Source organism: Zootermopsis nevadensis, unplaced genomic scaffold (assembly GCF_977971745.1).
Source record: "Zootermopsis nevadensis isolate Lab colony 2312 unplaced genomic scaffold, Znev_1.0 Znev_ptg000008l, whole genome shotgun sequence".
Taxonomy (NCBI): domain Eukaryota; kingdom Metazoa; phylum Arthropoda; class Insecta; order Blattodea; family Termopsidae; genus Zootermopsis; species Zootermopsis nevadensis.
In genome coordinates this window covers 5,331,893-5,351,959 of record NW_028259140.1, presented here as the reverse complement: position 1 = coordinate 5,351,959, position 20,067 = coordinate 5,331,893, and the positions used below count along the sequence as shown (strand labels likewise).

The 20,067-nt window shown below is 38.2% G+C and overlaps 1 protein-coding gene and 1 long non-coding RNA gene across 10 annotated transcripts in view; one reads left to right on the top strand and one right to left on the bottom strand.

The window, feature by feature from the left end:
• The window catches only part of LOC147874453 (uncharacterized), a 290,349-nt gene that overhangs the window by 141,255 nt on the left and 129,027 nt on the right, over positions 1–20,067 (bottom strand). The window lies entirely within an intron of this gene.
• Positions 1–20,067, top strand: part of pros (homeobox protein prospero) — a 140,037-nt gene that overhangs the window by 9,780 nt on the left and 110,190 nt on the right. For 6 of the 9 annotated variants that reach the window (XM_087344915.1, XM_087344922.1, XM_087344919.1 and 3 more), the window contains exon 2: positions 17,316–17,458. The exons of 1 other annotated variant lie outside the window; for it this stretch is intronic. The gene's annotated coding sequence lies outside the window, so the exon portion shown is untranslated. Of the gene's footprint in view, positions 1–3,681; positions 3,773–13,961; positions 14,490–17,315; positions 17,459–20,067 lie in introns of those variants that run through there. 2 more of the 9 variants (XM_087344917.1, XM_087344916.1) reach the window with 2 other exon arrangements.

Here is a 20,067-nt window from a genome sequence, read left to right as displayed (position 1 = left end):
CGTGATGCTGATAATATCACATAATTTTGTTTCAAAGGTGGCTAGCTTTCGAGATTTATGCAGGCCTATTAATTAATAAACCAGCCACCTAATTTTATTTGGTCGTTCTTCATATTTGGAAGGTTTCTGGTTATCGGATACCGGTTGTCCTTACAGGTTCCTTTGAGGTTTTATCGGCCCCTCCAGAAAACCACTGGGTTATTACCTTAAATTCGGCCACGACCGCTTCCTTACATATCATTCTCAATTTATCATTCATTAGTCATTATCCGACGCTGTATAGTCTCTGCTGATGCGTCGAAAAATAAGCCACAAATAAGCAAATAAAATTATCAGTTTTCTACACTTCTGGTAAGCAAGACTTCAGTAAATGGAGATCTATAATGTTCAGTCCAGCCCTGTGTTACAGATCTTGCTCTGTTAGATATATGATGAAAACATGAGCCTTCACGTTTGTGTACATGAACGAATCATAAAAGTGATACGCTTCTGGATTTTTTACGCTTTTCTTCCATTTCTCCTAGCTGTCGTCCCCATGGCAGTCTCCTTGATATTATTCCCTCTTTATTGCGAGAACTTGGGTGTCCAACCCTACCCCATCACGACGAGAAACCCCACCCACAAAAATCATCCTCAACTGTTGCAAAATGTGAAATTAAGTCAGTCATAGTTCCAATATGAGATGGCCCGTGAAGAAGTAAGAAGACGCCAAGGATGCGTCCTCTTCCCACACAACCCTTCCTTCCTCGCCTTCCACCCTTGCTTCCCATTCCCTCTTGTTTCTTCCACAAAAGCAAACTAAAACCAACCCCATTGCTACATCACACTGCCTCCTAAACCCTGACTACACTTAACTTGAAAGTAACATGTGCCCAAATCGAGAACAATGTCCCAGGTACCTGTCACTGGAACTATCGACTTGTCACAGTTGTTAAACGTTCTACTCTTTTAAAGCGAGTGACGTCAGTGTATTGCAACGATTTACGAGTTCTAGGAAAATGGAGAAAAGGAGTACCTGGCCTATTTTAACATTCTACCCCTAATTCAGGTTGAGACAATCTACAACAAGCCTACATCGCCTTTCTAGTTTCCAACTAATGCCCGAGTATTAACACTTTCAGACCCAAAATTATTCTTCTTAACTGAGATCTGAGGTTGGAGGCAGCATGTTCCTCCTAAAATTTACAACCCAGACCACCGCCATCTTAGTGGTCTTCCTCTCGTCTTCAGGTATGACCCACATCAAAAGTGAGTAAGATCTTTTTGCTTTTTACTTCTAAGTGCCATCTCCATTTCGCGTGAAAATCTTCCTACATCCCCCACATTACAGAACTGATGGGTCTCTAAAAGTTCCTGACGTTGGTTTATTCATTATACGAACACTACGTTGGCATTATACCGGCCCTTTTCTATGTTACTAGCGACAACGGTCGGGATCGATCGATCAATCTTCGACATTTGTTTGTACTTAACACCCAAATCACTGCCCATCCTTTATTAAGTAAACTGCATGATGAACCAAGTCCTACGGTTAACAAAAAATCTTAGTCATAAAAGGTAGTTGTGCGGGAGAAGTATTAAGAATGCTGTGGTGAAAATTAATACAGAGGCGTTACACATATGTTGCAAAACACTTCCTGGCACCATAAAGCTTAGTTTTAACATGATATGGGGCCCACACGACATATCACACTTAGCTTCGTTTCGGTGTTCATATGTGAGTGTATGAAAATGCCTACGATGTTATTATGTTCCTATTAGCTTTGTTTTCATTTCTGCTTTTATATTCATTTACATATCTTGCATATTCATTTAATTTGCATAACAAGCATATAAGGGAAACCATATTTCTGCAATATTATTTCTTCCACTTGTTACAAGTTATTTTTTATCTACTTGAATAATAAGCGGTCTTTTCTTTTAAACACATGATAATTCCAGGACACTGCACAGTCTTGGCACAACCTATATGACGCAGTCTTAGTACAGAGAATAATTTCAGAAAAGTTTGTCTTACTGTGTTTTCTCTGCATGCAAATCGAAACTTACAAAGCGCTGTTTGTTGGTATGCACAAGCCTATTTTGTAACAGGGCGTCTGTTGGTTTAACTGAAACATTTGGCTACGGGCCTAAAGCAGATCACGCTTTATCGCCAGAAGTTGCTTGTTCTCCACAGATCGTAAAATAAAACCACTAAAATATCTTCCTGAAAGTGTTCTTAGACATTAGTGGAAATGACTTTGTGGTGGGAATTTATCTTAAAAAATGCTAAAACACCTCAATATAAAACTAAAGCAGTTATCAATTGACTGCTCCCGTTATGAAGGAGTTCTGTCTTAGCTTCAGAAAAAGTAAAATACTGCAAAATAATTAGTTAGTAGTAATAATAGGAAGAATATAATTTTTATTAAAAACTCTAGAGAAGACTTATAAGATATTTTCCTGATTGCAGTCTTATTTCCGTATGTCGAATTGTAATTACAAACTATCTGCGGGTTTAAAGCTACCGACAAGTTCTTTTCTAAAAGTGTAAGTCACTCCTGATTCGTATTCTGGAGTTTCAGTAAGTCAGGTCATATCATGTAGAAAATTTTCGAGTAAAATGATTTGGAGAGAACCTCTAATATGATCCTGTTATAAAAGTAAAAAAGTCAATAACCTTATTACAACACGAAGTATCCATGTATAAGAACTTCATTCATCACGAAGTCGTACCGGGGAGCATAAAAATGTATTTCTCCAAGCATTCTCAGCCAACACGCCAATACAACGGCAATGCTGCAGGACATATTCGGAACACACTCGGTTTGAATCTTGCTTGGGTTGGTGACTGTCATGAGGTTTCTCGTGGTCTTTGTAAGGTTTTCCAGAAAAGTGTCTGGATAGCATACTGAAATAGACCACGACCATTTTATACTGAATCTTTGCCTACTCATCATTCATGTTTATCTTCTCAAGACAATTCGAACACTTTATTAGCCTAAGCTGTACTTTAAAAAGTGTCATTACATAACTTAAGTTTCAATAAACTCAGACACTGGACATCAAAATAGCCAAAATGAATTAAACAAATACAATTATTAGTTCCTAGGATGTCTAGTAACATCATAGAAACATTGTAATACATGTGACGAGCTGATTGATAGGTTTTTTAAGGTTTCTGATTCAAACTTGAAAGGAGATATAATCCTATCCTGATTTCCTTGAGTACCCCTATTCAAATGGAGGGGTAAGACCTCAAAATATATTTCTCCCTTATCCTTTCCAACACTTCACAGTCCTGTTATTTTTCATTCAACGACACAGTTGACACAGCGTCATTAAATTCAGAAGCAAGTACTTTTCGGAACAGTGCAACTTCCGCCCCGAATTCGTAATCGCTCGACAGATGCTCGTCGAAATGGGTTTCGATAGAGTGACGTGACGTAAGAGTGAATGAAGAAGTAAACGAGCCAGCAATAACTATAAGTGGCTTGTATCTTACTGGTGTGTGCGACCACTTCCGTTTCCGGGCCTGTATCAGTCACGCTAATCACTGCAGCAGCGACTTAACTACTCCCTAGGAAATGGGGGGGGGGGGAAGAGAGAGAGGCATTTCTAATAAGGAACTTGGTAGTTTGTTACATTCAGTTGCAGGAAATTCGATTCGGAAATATCAACACTGTGCAGAAACGCTAACTCGTGCGTTCGGTGGGCAGGAGAAACACGGTCCCGACAAGAACTGGAAGAATTGTTTGTATGGACTTCAAGTAAAGACTGCGACAGCGGCCAAGTGAGTTTACGAACACACTGAAACACGTGCACAGTTTACACGAGCCATTGTCCATGCGCTGTTTGCTTTCTGTATTTCGACAACACGTACGTGTGTTCCGTGAAAATATTTGGTTCTAACTATTATTATTATAATATCACAATAAATGTATATAAACAAAAAACAGATATATGTACTGACGATTTCCTTTGTACAGTCTTCATAAAGAATCGACTGATCTAGTTAAAGCATTGCAGTCAGCAAAGTTTCTATTCGTGAAGTCATGCAACTGCATTAATGACGTGACGAAAATACAAGTTTATGAAATGAACTGAAAACAAAACACCCTGAGTCTTCCATTGGGAATGAATTCTGAATGCACTGTCAGACTAGATGAACACAGCATTATCAGGATCCAACGGTGAAGTCAGAATTGGGTTATATAGGGGTAAAGAATGTTGTAGCCGATTAGGGCTTTGTTTTCTCTATCCCTTCTGACAATGTAGGCTACTAAGCAGCTTCTGTGAGCGAATAAGGCATACGAAACAAAGAGAGATTGAAAGATAAGAAGAGAGTTAGGCGGAGGTTGTAAAGGGAAACTCCTTGCGCTTTATTCTGTTGGCTGCAAACAAGACGATTTGACGTTTATTCCTGTGTTTATCATAAAATTTATTAATCGACGACATAAGATCAAAAGCACCTACCTTATACTTTACATTTGCAACAAAAGAAGTTTTATTTTAAAAATGGAAAACGAACTTTTAAGATTGACTGGTTTTGTGTTTGGCGTCTCCATATAACGTAAATACGAATTTAAATGAAAGCCAGTGTATCTAAGGTAGAAAAGTGTCAGACATATGATTGGACGACCTGGTTCCATCCCTAACAGGGGCAATTTTCGTCTAGCCCCTGAGTCCACTCCGGCACTGAGGCCCACACAGCATCCTATGCAGTGGGTAACGGGGTCCTGTCCCGGGGGCTAAGAGCTACCAGGGCGTGACGCTTATCACTCACCACCATCTAGTGCCATGATCAAGAATAATCAGAAGTCATATATATATATATATATCCCCTGAAGCGCCTCTGTGGAATGTAGAGAGATATCTTTGCCTTTACTATTTAGATAACACCGATAGCATTTTCTACAATGAATAATGAATTGTGGGTAACAAAAATATTGGAAAGAGCGGCATTTAAAACTAGAGAACCCAAATGAAATGTTCACAAGATCACAATTTCACTGGACGGGAATCAAACGCTGTCCCTCATAAAACGCACGTCAAGCACGTGACATATGAAGTCTATGAAATTACACAATTTAAATAAATCATTTCCAAATAAGTTTCTGTTAATTTAATCATGTGTCATTATCACCATCAAAATCATTGTCATTTAAACATAAAATAACCGGAAAACGTGGTTTAGACGAAGGTATTTTTGAGCGGATCTACGGAGCCGACATTCGTTCTTCACTACTTCAGAATTCTACGTGATATTGCACATGCAACTGGTTAAATGTTAAAATTCGGATTAAGTGTCTCTCTACAAATTGTTTGCATTTAGTAATAAAGATTTCTCATACAGACACGTGCCCAGTGGACATGATATGACCATGAGACTTAACAAAAGATTAAATCATCTCAACAAGCAAGAGGCTACTGCTAAAGCCTGAAAAATAAAGCAGAAACATTACTTTAATAAACGCACGCTATTTAACAAGGCAACTCCTGCATGCACTTATACCACGCGGTAAATTATTAGGCCTAAAGGTCCACCCACTAATCCTTTCTTCATTTATACGATGCTTTTCCAAGTGCTTAGTTTGCGTAGCATAGGATACTGTGTTAATGATATAGATGGGTGAGCCTCTGACTTATTTTAAGTTATTGTTCTGACGACTGATTAGATTGACTGAGGAAAACGACAAAGATATTTGTCAGGATAGCGGAACTTCGGGCTAAGATTAAACCACCAACCAGCTGTGCATTACGATATCACCATGTGATAAACTATTCCTATACTGTGTCAGATCCAAGATTGGAGTAGTACAATCACAGTTTCTGGACGTAATTAGGCTAAAATCAATCAAATTCAAAATCGCACTGATTAGTATCCGGGCCTAGATTTCAATCCAGGATCTTCTGAACACGAAACAACAGAGCGAAAACACAAGGCAACAACTTTCGGAGACAAGGAACAGAATAAAGTAGGGAACATCTGAGAAGTCATAATGATCGCCAAATTGTTGCCCATCTTAAAATAATAATCTTGAGGGATGATTTTTAGTGTAAACGTGTAGTTGTAACCCGTGCATTGGGGTGACAATGTCTGCTCCTGAAAGGCGAGAAAGCGGGAGATGATGACAAGAGCATCCGGCTCACTGGTTCAGAAACTAATACACACACGACCACAGGTAAACAAAAAAAAATCACATCGTAGCTTCCTTCAGAAAAAAAATAACTCAAGGCCGGAATAGGCACTTGTGTTGCATCAACATCTACTCCAGCACATGTGGGACAAGTTACTTAAATTAATCCTTGAGATTTAGGCCCAGTTTACGCTTCACTCAATGCGATTTCAATATATTATAAGATATGGGTTGCGGTCTTCTTGATCGTGATAAGGTTTAGTCTTGTAGGTGGATACTGACGTTTAGGCGGAAGCTACAGTGATCAAATTGTAAATGTATGTATTTTAATGTTAATAATATTTAGTTTGGTAAAGAAAAGAATCTAACCATCTACCGTCAATAAACACATTCTCTTAAGAAGCTTATAGAAGCCCAGATAGTCAATAAATATCCCGTCCTTAATGAAACGCAAAGTTTTTATAAAGAACAAAAATAAGAGGACGCCACTGAACTCTGTCGTGAATCAGATTGATCACATTAACCACGCTCAAATAAAACAATATCCATTTTAATATTATCCTTACATCCATACCCATCCCTCTCATCTTTCTATTCTCTTATAGATTTCAAACCAAACTACACTTTGAGTTCATACAAGTTCTAATTCTACATATTTAATCAGACTTCATTATAATTCAAAATAAAACAAATCTTTTAAATATGTTTTCTTTTGTTTTAAAAATGACGTTCTCCAAAAGCACTAGATTTCAAAACAACATATTGAAGCATTATAAGACATAAATAATCGTTTAAAAATCTCACATACTCATTAATTCGGTCCCATAATTCAACACTGTACGGTCCATTACTTCTCGTGTCACACTTCGTCGAAGTAACCTTCACCGAAAGCGGTTGATATTCCTTGTTCAAATGCAGAACTCGCGAACTACAGACCATACAGACAAGAAGCCGTGTAAGCAGACGTTCCACTGTTCCTCTTTGAAGCAAAGACTTGGAATAATAATTACTATTAATGATGTTAATAAGACGACATGAAGTGGTTTTGAAGGAATGGGAGAAACAGACGAGACTTAACTTCAGGTTACATTTCTACTCGCTAAGTTTTGAAGCTGTGCTGCTGTTGAAATGTTTTGTTTCACGCCACAAGGCGAGGGAATCCCCCTAACACTAACCCCCTCTGTTGTCAACAATATGGAAGTGTCTTTTCATGACGCTGAGATGCATCTCTTCTTGCGTACTTATGAGTCGAGTCGCTAGCTTTACCCAGGGCGTCTGTAACGTCTTGTATGATTAGTCCTTAGCACGAGCTGTTCAAAACCAGTTATCTGTTGTCTCCCAGGAATTTGTCTTAACTTTTCTGATCCATAAGACCTAATTAAGAGAACATGACAGTCTCAGAGTGTGTATCTCTTACTTCTGAACCAACGCATGGGCTATGCAGGCTTACTCTCTAGGGTATATAGATATATAGTGACAGCGCTTACACATATTATGGATTAAATTAGTATGGCGATTATTAAGTCTGAAGTGTGATTGACTGAAAAGAAAAACTGAACAATTTAATACAAAATTCCATGTAACGTGACGAGTCTGTAGTGAGTATGAAACTGGTCCTCGTGACTTATTTAAATTACCCACATTGCTAATTATCTCCATGATTATGCTCGAGAAGTTACATGAATATCTATAAATTTTTAAAATAAATTTCAGGATGTGTTCGTAGTTCAAGACTAACCAAAAAATATTTCCTGCTATTTTTAAGGACCATAAAATACCAAGATATTTCAAATGCGTACAAGTTGTTAAAATTGCTAAAAGAAAAGATCTGTCAATTGGTCTTAAAGGCGTGTCAGCGTCTTTAGCTCTAAGCGCCTGTATGAATTCTGATTCAAAAAAAGGTAAACTCGAAACCACTTTCCCCAAGGCGTAACTTTTAACATAGTTAATAAACTGTAGAGTAGCGAGAATGAAGATAATAACAAGTGTAATGTTTTTACCATTTACCATTTTACTACTTAATTTATTCTGAATCTCTGTTTCATAACGTTTATTTCTTACATATAAATAAATAAACAAACAAATACAGTGATTTTAAAGGCTAGGAATCTCTGAGACGTCTCTAAACTTCTACCAGACTGTGAAACAAGAAGACTGCCATCCTCCTAAAACATTTCGTGAAAATTCCTCCAGTAACTATAACAACCGCTTAATTCGCCCGAAAATGGTGAACTAATATGGCTAAAACTTCAAATAACAAAACTGAAGTCCCGGCGCGTTACGAAGAACGTCGCATAATCTCTGTGTAAGCGTCCCCAAAGCGGCTGGCTGCCTTAATCGGTAACTGTTCGCGTGGCGTAGTTCCACGGTTCGGATGAAGTGCGGTTAAACTGCGAAATGCTTGTCGGCATCAAATGGGCCAGGATAGGGAGTGGTGGCGCGTTTATATGACACTTGTCACTATTGTATGTATCAAATAACCAGGGCTAACACACAGCAGCAATGTTATGTATACAACCCCCTCCCCTCGGCCATTCATTCACCACAGACCGTATCGATCCCTAGTGGATGTATCGTTTTGTTTGCAGCCACAGCTTCTGTTCTAATGTGACAACTACGCCTCCATACCCCGCGCGACTCCACGGATTATAAATACGTGGATTGCAAATCTGGTCGTCTGTCGAACTCTGCCGTATACATACCGAAGTTCCCACATGCCAACTCTTCGAATCAACACTGCCTGATGACAAATCTCTTTCAACGATGTTGTCTTGTATATCAGATTTAAAGTATTTATTATAGCTCAATAACCTACATAGCAAAGCGAAGAAATCTGTCCTCAGGGTTGTTACGCCATGCAGGCTGGTAGACATTTGCCGATGTTTCATACGTTTTTCTACCCTGATGATGAAGGCAGCAAGTACCCCTGAAACGTCGGTAAACTTCTACCAGACTACACGGTGCTACAAGGCAGAAGAGGGCCATCTCCGATGTTTTCCTGCTTTGCAGTTAAATTTGTCCTTTCCGCCGCTCATTTCGTTCACTGAACAGTAATCAACGTGGTTACTCAGATAACTATGGGTCGCGGGTTCATCCCAGGGTTATTAGCATCAGTCGGCAGATGTGGTTATCTGTTACGCGTTCATCGACTCCAGACACAAGGTAGCGGCACGCCATGCAAAGGTTTCCGCCGTAATGTTATTTATCGTGATCCCTGTTTCCGGAAATGCTGTGTCAATCTTCCTTCTATACTTTTTTGGCTTTGTTATTATGAAAAAATGTTCATGAAATGAGCAATCGTGTCACGAAGAGCTTATATGTGGAGGTCAAACAGCCTACGTATCACGAATCAAAAGCTTCCAGTGGCACACATTCATTTCGTTGCTATCTCAGAATCTAGGTCCACACACGGACGACAAAGGTTTTATTCCTTTACTTTCCCATTACGTTCGTGTCCGAAAGAAGCTTTGCACACAGAATAACGTGTCTCGGAGCAATTTTATACATCGCTTCCAAACATTCTTTTCTTCCAATACAATGACGTCGATGAAATTATATATTTATTTAATAAGCATGGCAAAAGTATTCTGGTGCCAATATTCATCGCTAATTTAGTGTAGGATCCGACCACAACATACTATAGAGGTGTTTTAGTGATTGTTATCAAAATAAATAGAACTGTGTCTCGAATACTATTTTAATTTTTAGGTCCGCTTTGAAACACAGTCAGTTGTAACACATTTCCTTACACAAAACGCTTGTAAACCTACGTTTATCTTAACGTAAGGTGTTCGTTACTGTCATTCGTTTTTAACCGCAGTTTAAAAGTACTCAAAAGTTTCAATAAAAATTCCCAAATCTAAAATTCATTAAAAAGCTTTTAGCGGCTCTCGAACTTTTACATCTGGACAGACTGATGTGACAAAGCTGCTAGGCTCATTACTGAAATTTTCCGCTGCAAACGGACCAAAAATAATGTTGGCAATTACAGCCAATATACTACTGACACTCTGCATGAACATTTAAATTAACATTTAGGGTTACGTTTGTCGTGTTACATATACGACAAATCAATAAATAATTTGAAATTAAATTTGCTTCAAGTAGAACTCATTTACATAACTCCGAGAAAATGATACCATGTGATAAATTATTAATATAGTTCTACCTGTAGATGCTACTAATACGTGTAGGTCTACCATATAGACCTATTTTTTACACGGTAAATCTTTTCTCTTTTATCTCAAACAACGCCTACAAACGCTGTGTTCACTCCTGCCTGAATAATTATTGAACCTTACATGGTTTCCAAAGCACAAAACAAGTTCAAAATGCTTGCAGACAATCCTTTCATGAAAAACGTAGTATGAATGTCATGTATTCCTTTATCAGCAACAAGGGGTTATATGAGACAGCATTTAGTTGATATGGAATAGAACTGGTGTCTATGGATCTTGGTTCAAAACTTACCGTTCCGTATAAAATTCAAAGATTTGTTTCAAATGGAATAAATGACTACTTATTTTTTATGAGTTCTTTTGTTGTTTTGTACTCCTCATACTCTGACGATCATTTGTTGACAATACAAATTCGTCCTTGACAAACCTTGTGAACCTAGAGACTCACAGTATGACACGCAGAAACTTTTGTATTTTAAGTAATGCCAATTTTCTGTGTTATACGCCGCTTTGTTTATTTCTGACTAAAACGTGTTACCGAGCATATTACGGGGATATTCATCCGACAGCTTTTATTGTAAAAACCAAGTTTCTTCGAAACCCGTTGATTATTTTAAGAAATTGAAGTAAGGTGGATAGATATAACATGCCTATAAACTGAGATGGCTGTCTTCTGAGTTGTAACACCGTGCAGTCTGGTAGTTTTTCCAAGTTTCAGAGGTCCCTTCTGCCTACCCGCTTCGAATGTGAATGTTTTAAAATATGTTTCACCATTTCCGTGCGATACCACAGCAAAAGTAGGAGGAGTTTAAAGTAACGAATCCCATAAAAATGAAATGCGTGTTTGTCTGTATCAAACTTTTTATATCTGAGCTTTGTCAACATTATTTACGTAACCAACCGTTGTATCATGAATTAAAAATGGTGCTACATCCTGTACAGTGCGCACACTTCTGTGTTAAGAGTGATAGCATTTCTGCTTATAAAGTTCTAATTTATACCAATCATTGCTATTTTATACAACGACCTTAAAAAATAAGCACTCAGAGAGTAAATGATAAATATTTCAGAATGCGAGAAAATGTTCTCCCGTTTGAAATACATTTGGATAACCTGGAATCAGTATTAAGCCCCAGTAGATGCCTAGATTTACTCTGATAAAAATATGCTGAACGAAAGGCTCAAAGAGAAATAACAATTTCTAATCTTCAATTTAATTTCACTCCGAAATTTCCATAAGCCTTATAGAAATACCTTACATCTGAGGTTCTCGCGGTAGGAAAACTGCCATACTGGTCTTATGGGTTGTAACGCCGTGTGGACGTCTAGGTAAATAAACGTTTCGGAGGAACATACTGTTTGTTTCTCCGAGATGAAAAATACATACAAAATTTTAACCACACGCATCGGAAGGAAATATATTTCTTTGGTGACCTAAGTATAGATACGAGGATAATATTAAAATAAATTTTAAGGGAACAGGATATAACGGCACGGACTAGATTTATGTGGGTATGGACAGAGATTTCTGGTATTCTGTTATTAATCTTTGAGTTCTATAAAAGGAGGGATAACTTTTTTAATATCTGACCAACTATTAGCCTCTCAAGAAAAACTCTGCTCCATGAAATTAGATAGATATTATGTGGGTATTTTCTGCAATTTAAATAATTAAATTAGCTTCCCGTTAAATTGATTTATAATATAAAATATCCGCATGGATGTGTCTTTAACATTGATTAGTGGGAGAAGTTGTAGATTATATCATGAACTGCCTTTCCTTAGGTGTAAACTATTTAACAAATTCCATGTAGAAATGTTTTCGAAACTTTTGTTACAAAATGTTTAGAATGCACGGTTGCGTTGGCGCGTAATCTGCCCGAGTAAGTTAACAGCTTCCTGGACCAGGAAGACCCCAACAAAAGACCTCACCTGCTAGAAACTTAATGACGCCGTGTCTTATGATGTAGGGTCACATCAGTTTCCTGGCAGGCAGGCGGCAGTCACACCATTGTCTCGTGGCATTGTGGGAGAAACGCACAACTAACTAACTAACTAACTAACTGCTGTGCAAGGTACAGTACAGTGATCTCACCAACCAGAGTTATAACGCCAACACACTACGTTATTTGACGCTGGGGCTATTCGATTTCATTGATTCCATCAACAAGGTATGCAAGAGTCGTGAAATGTTAACATCTGTATGACCGAATCATAAATAATTATAAGTTAAAATCAAATACTCGAATTAAAGTACAAACGAACGAAACTATCAGAAAAAGTTACTAACCGAAAAAGAGAGAAAACAACACCCAATGAAACTGTTTGTTACAGATGAAGGAATATTCCATTCAATGATAAACCACCTCAATGAAAGATAAAATCTTTGACAGCATTATCCCTACTGGAAAATATCACCATGATGATGGTATTAATGATTGTGCACTGCAGAATAATGAAACTGTGATAAGCAAATCGCTAAAATAAATATGAAGATTTAAAATAACACAGCTACTTCACACACACGTATTGAAAGAAATTAAATGTTATTTTATTAATCTGTTTTCAAATTGAAAATTCAAAGAAAAGTGGGATTATGAAGAATCTCATTCCAGGCAATAAGATCTTTAGATCATAATTTCTTTAACACCAAACCTCCTATCAGCTATTTTAATTATGATCATACGCTCAGAGCTTCTCAAAATTCCATTTGAATCTTATCCTTTAATTTCATTTCGGATTTTAACTAAGTCGCATTCAAATAAATTACCCACCACGTTTTATCACATCCTTTACATATTTATCCCAAGTAGACGACTTGATCTTACTTTTATAATAATACAGACAGACGTGCATTCCTCATTAAGTAATTTCGTAGTTTATTCATCTCTTTTTCATCCACATAATTGCCTAATTTGTAACTGCAGAGTTATGGAGATGAGATATCGGCTTTACACTCCTGGGATAAGACTGCGGGAGCTTGAAGCTGACTAGTCGCTAACTATTATAGTAATGATGCTAAGAATATCTTCTAATCTTTACACCATCATGATGCATTCGCCTTATTCAAGGTTGGGTATAAGCGTTTCCAAATCTGCGAACAAGGTGCAAGCCCTGAGTGGAGGAGAATGTACCTCAGGCCCCTAGTCCACTTGTGTCGGGACGGTCTTTTCAAGGGGATTAGAACACTACTCCGCACAAGGACACTCACCGTCACTGTGTTTCCGTATTATCATAACCAACAGCGTCGGTTTCTAGTTTACATATGCAATCTTCTACAAAAGCTTTTGTTGTTTGTGCAAGTTTGTTGTAGACTTCAAAATGAACTCTCAGCGCTAAACGTAGGTAACAAAATATACCTCGTTAGAACAATCGAATATGATATTGTCCTCAAGGAGGTTGAACACGCGGTTGAGAAAACCTATGAGTAGGGGGGGCGTGGTGGTGGGGTAGGGGGGAAGAGCGATAAGGGCCCCGTCCGAGCTGGCGTGCCGGGGCAGATAACGACCCCGGGTCACATGGCTTCCGAGAGGCGTGTGCCAGGAGCCGCCCCCAACCCACGGGAAACCTAAGAAAATGCCGACAGTGGGTGCTGCATCGCATGTCAGGGGGCGTTGCTTCGTCTCAAGCAACAGACTCTTCTTACGGTCCAGTGGTTCAAGAATTTCGCACTTCGCGGGCCAGTTCTCTTCCCTCTGTCCGTTCATTCTTCCAACGACCAACGTTCACGAGGTCTCGCAGTGTGTAAATTCCCAACAGCTCTGCAATAAGTGCTGCGTTCTCACTGCCAAGGCGAAACTTTATCTGCAGCACATTATTTATACAAATCACTCAGTTGCTGCATTCGCAGAAAAGACACCACAGTTGGACATCAGAGAACCGGGAGAGTGTTCGTGTGGCTGAAATAGGAAAACGCCTATCTGACAATGATATAGTTAGTGAAATTCTAGAGACGATATTATTCATATGACGCAAATTTCACTAAATGAATAACAATATTTTATTCGAGAATATATGCGTGGATAGAAAAAAGTGACAGGCAACTTTCGTGGTGTCTAGCCTCATTTCAAACACGTACTGCGTTAAAGTACGGGACATGCAGTCATCTTGTGACAAGTTCATCATCAAAAACGCACGGATCCAACAACTGGCCAACACACTTGGAGCCTATTACAGATAATCAAAAATAGAGGTACGTTTGGCAATATACTACTTGCATTGCCTACAATCCATATCGTTAATAGGCTAAGTATTATAGACGCCACTGTTTGATAAACGCAGCTAAACAAAGACTCAGTACCTTTTACGCACAGATTCTGATTAACATGCGCCTCAGTATACCTGCAATTCCGTACAAAATGCAAACTCAACACTGGAAACGATGTAAATATTTTAGACTTCGTGTTGTCATAATGAAGTAGACTGTATAAAGTCTGTCTGTTGAAAGAAGGGACCCTGTTTGCGTCTACGAAATATGTGCTGCAAGTCCCAACACAGAATAGATAGGGTTATGCCTGTAGATTGTTCCTTTCCTAAATTCAAGAAAAATTTGAGTATTACATTTTCATTGAAAACTCTGATTTAGCAGTTCTGTAATTGCATGACATTCAAGTGAAGTTTTGCCAATTTAAAACGACAGCCGTTATTAAGGGGGATCTACAAATAAGCCTGATTTTATTAAAACAAACCTGCATAAACAATCTATGTAGTCCAACAGCCTGTTATAGTGTTTCCAGTGGCCTATACAATTTCAGACTTCTGTAAATGAAGCGTTACCTCCATAGAATTAGCAAATATTATTGAAACATTCTGTCACAAAGAAATTTTTAATCATGTTGTAATTTTTAAATGTTGTGATTGTAATTGATGAAATTTTATTCATTAGTATTTAAATGTAATGCATCTGCTAGTGATTTCACACGGAATTATAAATTATGGCCCGTGCAATTTTGGATTTTATAAAGTTAAGTTTATTTATTGGGGTCCGCAGTGGCCGCGCTTTCTGATTCGTTGGCCTTGTGCCGCTTGGTCACTGGGACCGTGGGTTCGAATCCCACTCCAGCCATGGATGTTTGTCCGCGTTTTTCTGTGTTGTGTTGACCTGTGTACGGGTAGGGGCCTTGAGACGGGCCGATCCCTCGTCCAAGGAGTCCTACCAAATGTCTATAGATTAAATCAACGAAAAATTGGGACCCACAGTGCTCAGGTACTTGAAGAACGGGTCGTTTCCAGTATCCCAATTTATTTGTTACCCATGTTTTTCCAGAAGTGTGTTCTATTTTTAAAATAGTGAACAAATTCAGAATCAGTAGCTGAAATATAGCACATACGTCTGACTTACGGTTATAGCTCGCATGTCTCTAGCCTAGAGGATAACGCAGAACAAACCTAGACCAGCAATAGTGACCCAGAACATTGCACAGTATGGCATCAATGTAACGCTATTGTAAACAACACATTGACTGGAATACATGTCTGCTACAGCACAGGATCAGTTACTGCAAATTGTGATCGACACTCATCCCCTCTCGTGCCCCTTCCGTACTGCCACCACATCCCAGTGTAGCGTATTATGACCGGAGAATTACCTCATCGATCCGTCATCATTCCATAAACACAACAAAGTTAACAGAATCACTTCCATTCCAATGATAATCACTGGCTGGCAAAATGACCACAACGTCCACAGGTCAATAATCAACCACGTGTTCACTCTGTAGCACGTGTGAATTTATAGGTTCCAACTCTTCTATTTTTGCTTTTTTCAAATCATTCAGAGACATGATGTTTGATTATCCTGATAGTAATAGCAGATTAGTATTGGGGGCAGGTAAGGTTGAAGACAAATGTGGGCACTGGGCAAAGTTATCATCTTGGGGCCTGATCTATCTTCATTCGTCCTTCTTAAAGGCGCGACATTACAATTTGAAACCAGTACAAAATGTATTATTATCAGAAGCGAACAAGATTGGAAAGGATTACAGACCCCTATCTTGGTTTAAATTTACTGCTTATGGTATACAATTTACATCTAAATCGGACTCATACAATGACAAACGGTAAATGAGAAACACTTTGTACATTATTTGAGAGTCTACTGTCCAGATACATGAATCATATGGTGCCGACACACTCACAGTGAGGGCCCCTAAAATCAGGGGGCTCTTTGCAGCCGTCAATTTGCCCAATGAATGAATAAAGCGGCAGTGACTGACAGTAATGGTGATGGAGCTGTAAGTAAACAAGATGCCGAACTGTCTACCGGATTCGAACTTTGTGTCTCCAAAATGGAAATCAGAAGTTTTACAGCTGTGCTAACTTACTCGGTGCCTGACGCTACTAGCTCCTCCTCAAAGAGCTTGTTGTTTGTATAGAATTAGTGTATTTGAAGAATTGGACGAATTTCTGGATATGCATTAAAATGCGTTCCATTGCGATTGAATTAGAAGCGAAAGAGGCTTGGAATTTAATGCCATTTAAATGAAACGTCCAGTGGGTTCTGACCTCTCCCAGCAATACTAAGCCAATTATTTCATCAGAGCTGAAAATTAATGACGGTCTTGTCCACTCATGACTTCATAAAAGTCCCTGAAGGACCGAATGGAGTTCGCAATGGTTGCTTTGAGGAATGTGAATTAGCCCTTTTCATTGTACGAAAGGACTAGGCCTACTCACTAGGTGGAAGATATAAGTGTATATATGTATATTACTTCCATAAAAAGCAGAATGAATTTTAAAACAGAGTTTTCTTAAAATTGTTACAGCTTATAAAAACAAATCTCATTCTAATTTAAGTACAGCAAACTGTACGTTTATATTATGAATATAATTACAGGCTGCCATTGTTACATCTGTTATTCCTTTCGAGTAACAATGGTATACAAGTCCACAGTTTGTATGAGAAACATTCTGACGTCACCGACCGTGATGTGGCGCGAAGGAAATTTTCGAAATTTCAGTGTACTCCAAAAGTAGGCAATTCTTTTCTCCTTGATAACACTGGGTTATCGGTCTTCAGGTCGAGCTGCTGGAGCCGACATTAGTTGCTACGACGACGACACCGAAGAAGATTTACGACCCCCAATCAGCTCGCGGTCCACGCGGAGTGTACCATCAGACCATAAGTTGCTCGGAGGTCTGGTCCCACAACAGAAGCTCCAGGTAATATCGATATTTAAAACTTAATACTTTATCAAACTAAATCTACGCGACTGACTGCGTTGAATCTCGCCACGAATTACCTTGAATGTCTCATTCTGAATGTAAGCTTTCAGTGTCTACATCAGGTTGCGACAACGTGTTACTTCCCTTGAGCTAAGAATAATTTTTCTGTTACACCCAAGAGCCAACATACACCTAGCGTCATTTTTGAAAACGAGTAAACTATTTTAATATATGCTTATTTGAAAATTAAAAATTACCGTAGTATAACAATGAAATGTGCACAAATTACTATATGCGGAGAATATTTTATAATGCTAGTGTGACTGCATTTTAACAAGCTTGGCGAAAAGAACAAATCTAAAATATCGGAGCGATAGATTAGACATAAGCCGACATTAAACATTTGTACCATGTCGTTGAATCTGAATAGCAATGATACTGAGAAACACTCTAACATTGCATTTTAATTCAGCAGCAAACCTGACATAATTTAGAAACACAGTTTAGTGGTAGAAGTCCTACAGTTGAGTGGGCCTCGATAAAAAAAATTGCAATATCAATAAAACTGAACAATTAAGTTTCTTTAAAAAGTCCGACATTTCTACTACTTGCTTCTCATATTAATTAATCATATTATTATTACCAGATGAATCGTAGTAGACAGTAGAATAAAGCGCCATGTTATTATTATTATATTGAGGTTCTTAATACTAAATAATGTGACGTCACACATCCATTCCATTATTTAACGCAGGCGTGGTGCTGTACAGTGATCGTGTGACGCGTTAAACAGCAGCTTCTGGTGATTGCGCGTCTGTGCGTTCGGAGCTAACACAGGCCGAAACACTTACGCTTTTTAAATGAAAAGCTCTCTCTTCCTTCAGCAAATAAAACATGTTCAATCTTGAACAGAGCAAGAAGTGTACGGGAAGAGACAACCCTAGGCCTACATAAACAGGCGCAGTTGAATGTGTCTCATTAATATAAAAATTTAACAGACATACTTGTAGACTGTTAGTACTGCTGAAGTATTCTAATTAGCTAAACTTAATTATAGTTTGATTATTAGTGTCAATAACCAATGCTATTCTGTGGGTTACGAAATTGAAGTTACATTACATCAGTCCTCATTGTGTAATTCGTGACATAATTGGCCCAGGATCTGGGCACACAAGTTTTTAATTGGATCTTTTCGTTTTGAGTCTCAGAATTTTAAAATATGCTTCAGATAACATCTTGTACGCTGATATATTCAATCTCCACACAACTTTTGGTTTGGGTGTTTTCTTGATCAGTCACCAGGGTGACTGAGTGACAGGACGGGTGGCAATTTATAATGACATAATTAGTGGGAGAATCACTACCCCTTACCCCTTACTGCATGCTTCTCGAACACCTCTAACTGCTGTAAGCAGAATTCCAGGTGGTGGAGAGAAATCCCTGATATACTGCAGAATTTGGAATTGCAGAAATCGGCTTTAATTTATTTCTTAGTTTTCACTGAAAATCTCACATGTTCCTCTCTTAACCCTTTAAAACAAAGTGTTAAAAACATGTTACACCTGCTATAACATTAAAAATTCTACTCACGGAGTTGTTTACAGGTTTCATATAATTCTCAGAATAAACACGAATTATTTCGCTAATCAACATATACCAACTGATCTTAAAGGATTTAAAATAAGACAACGGTTCGTAATTGATTGCATGTCAAAGTGTGGTACAATAGCCAAAAGACTTTTCTTGCAAAAAGTCTCTTTTATTTGTGAAATTTAACCTTTCAACAGTTTTTTATTAAAATAATTATCATATTACTTTTGTAAGTTTATAAAAATTATGTACCGTAAACCGTGGTTACATATACCATAATCTAAAAACAGATGAGACAGATAACTTCGTTGCTCATCAAACTTTCATATTGTAAAACAAAAATCACATTCCATAATTGAACTTTGGATAAGAATAATGTCGAACTTACATCAGTTTATACGCTTATGTTGCACGGTTCAATGTGCGTTCAGAGAAAGTAAAAGGAAACCGGCTCACACAATATTTTCCATCTAAGATATAAATTTTCCATCTTATAAAATGTCTTTGACTTTAACGTCTTTCCTAACAGAAATTGTACGTCCTACAGATTTTCTTCGCTAGTAGGATTCTGCAGTATACAGTTAATCCACAATCCCTGTTCTCGGGAGGGTAATTAAGGTTATAACTTCCGGAAATGAAAGCTCAAATTCCTTTTAACTAAACACTAGCCTTGTCACCGACTGTTCAAACTTGGCTCCAGGGTTAATGCTGTAATTGTAACGGTCTTGCGTTGAATGGGACTTGAGATAATTCAGGGATTCATTTTCTTTAGAGCGAGAATTACTTTCTGAAGACCTCTGCTCTGACTGGAAAGTGACTGTCATGGAGCAGCATCACCATCGCACAGTGTGCGATCAATATTAACCGTGTTAACCAGACTAACACTGTTAACGTGAACGCTTCATAGGAACACTTTAAGTAGCTCGTGAAACTCTTTGCCTTATTACATAAATATTTAGTGCTCAGTGTTATCTGAGGAAATTGAGAGGTACTCGATAAATAATAGGTGTGGCAGG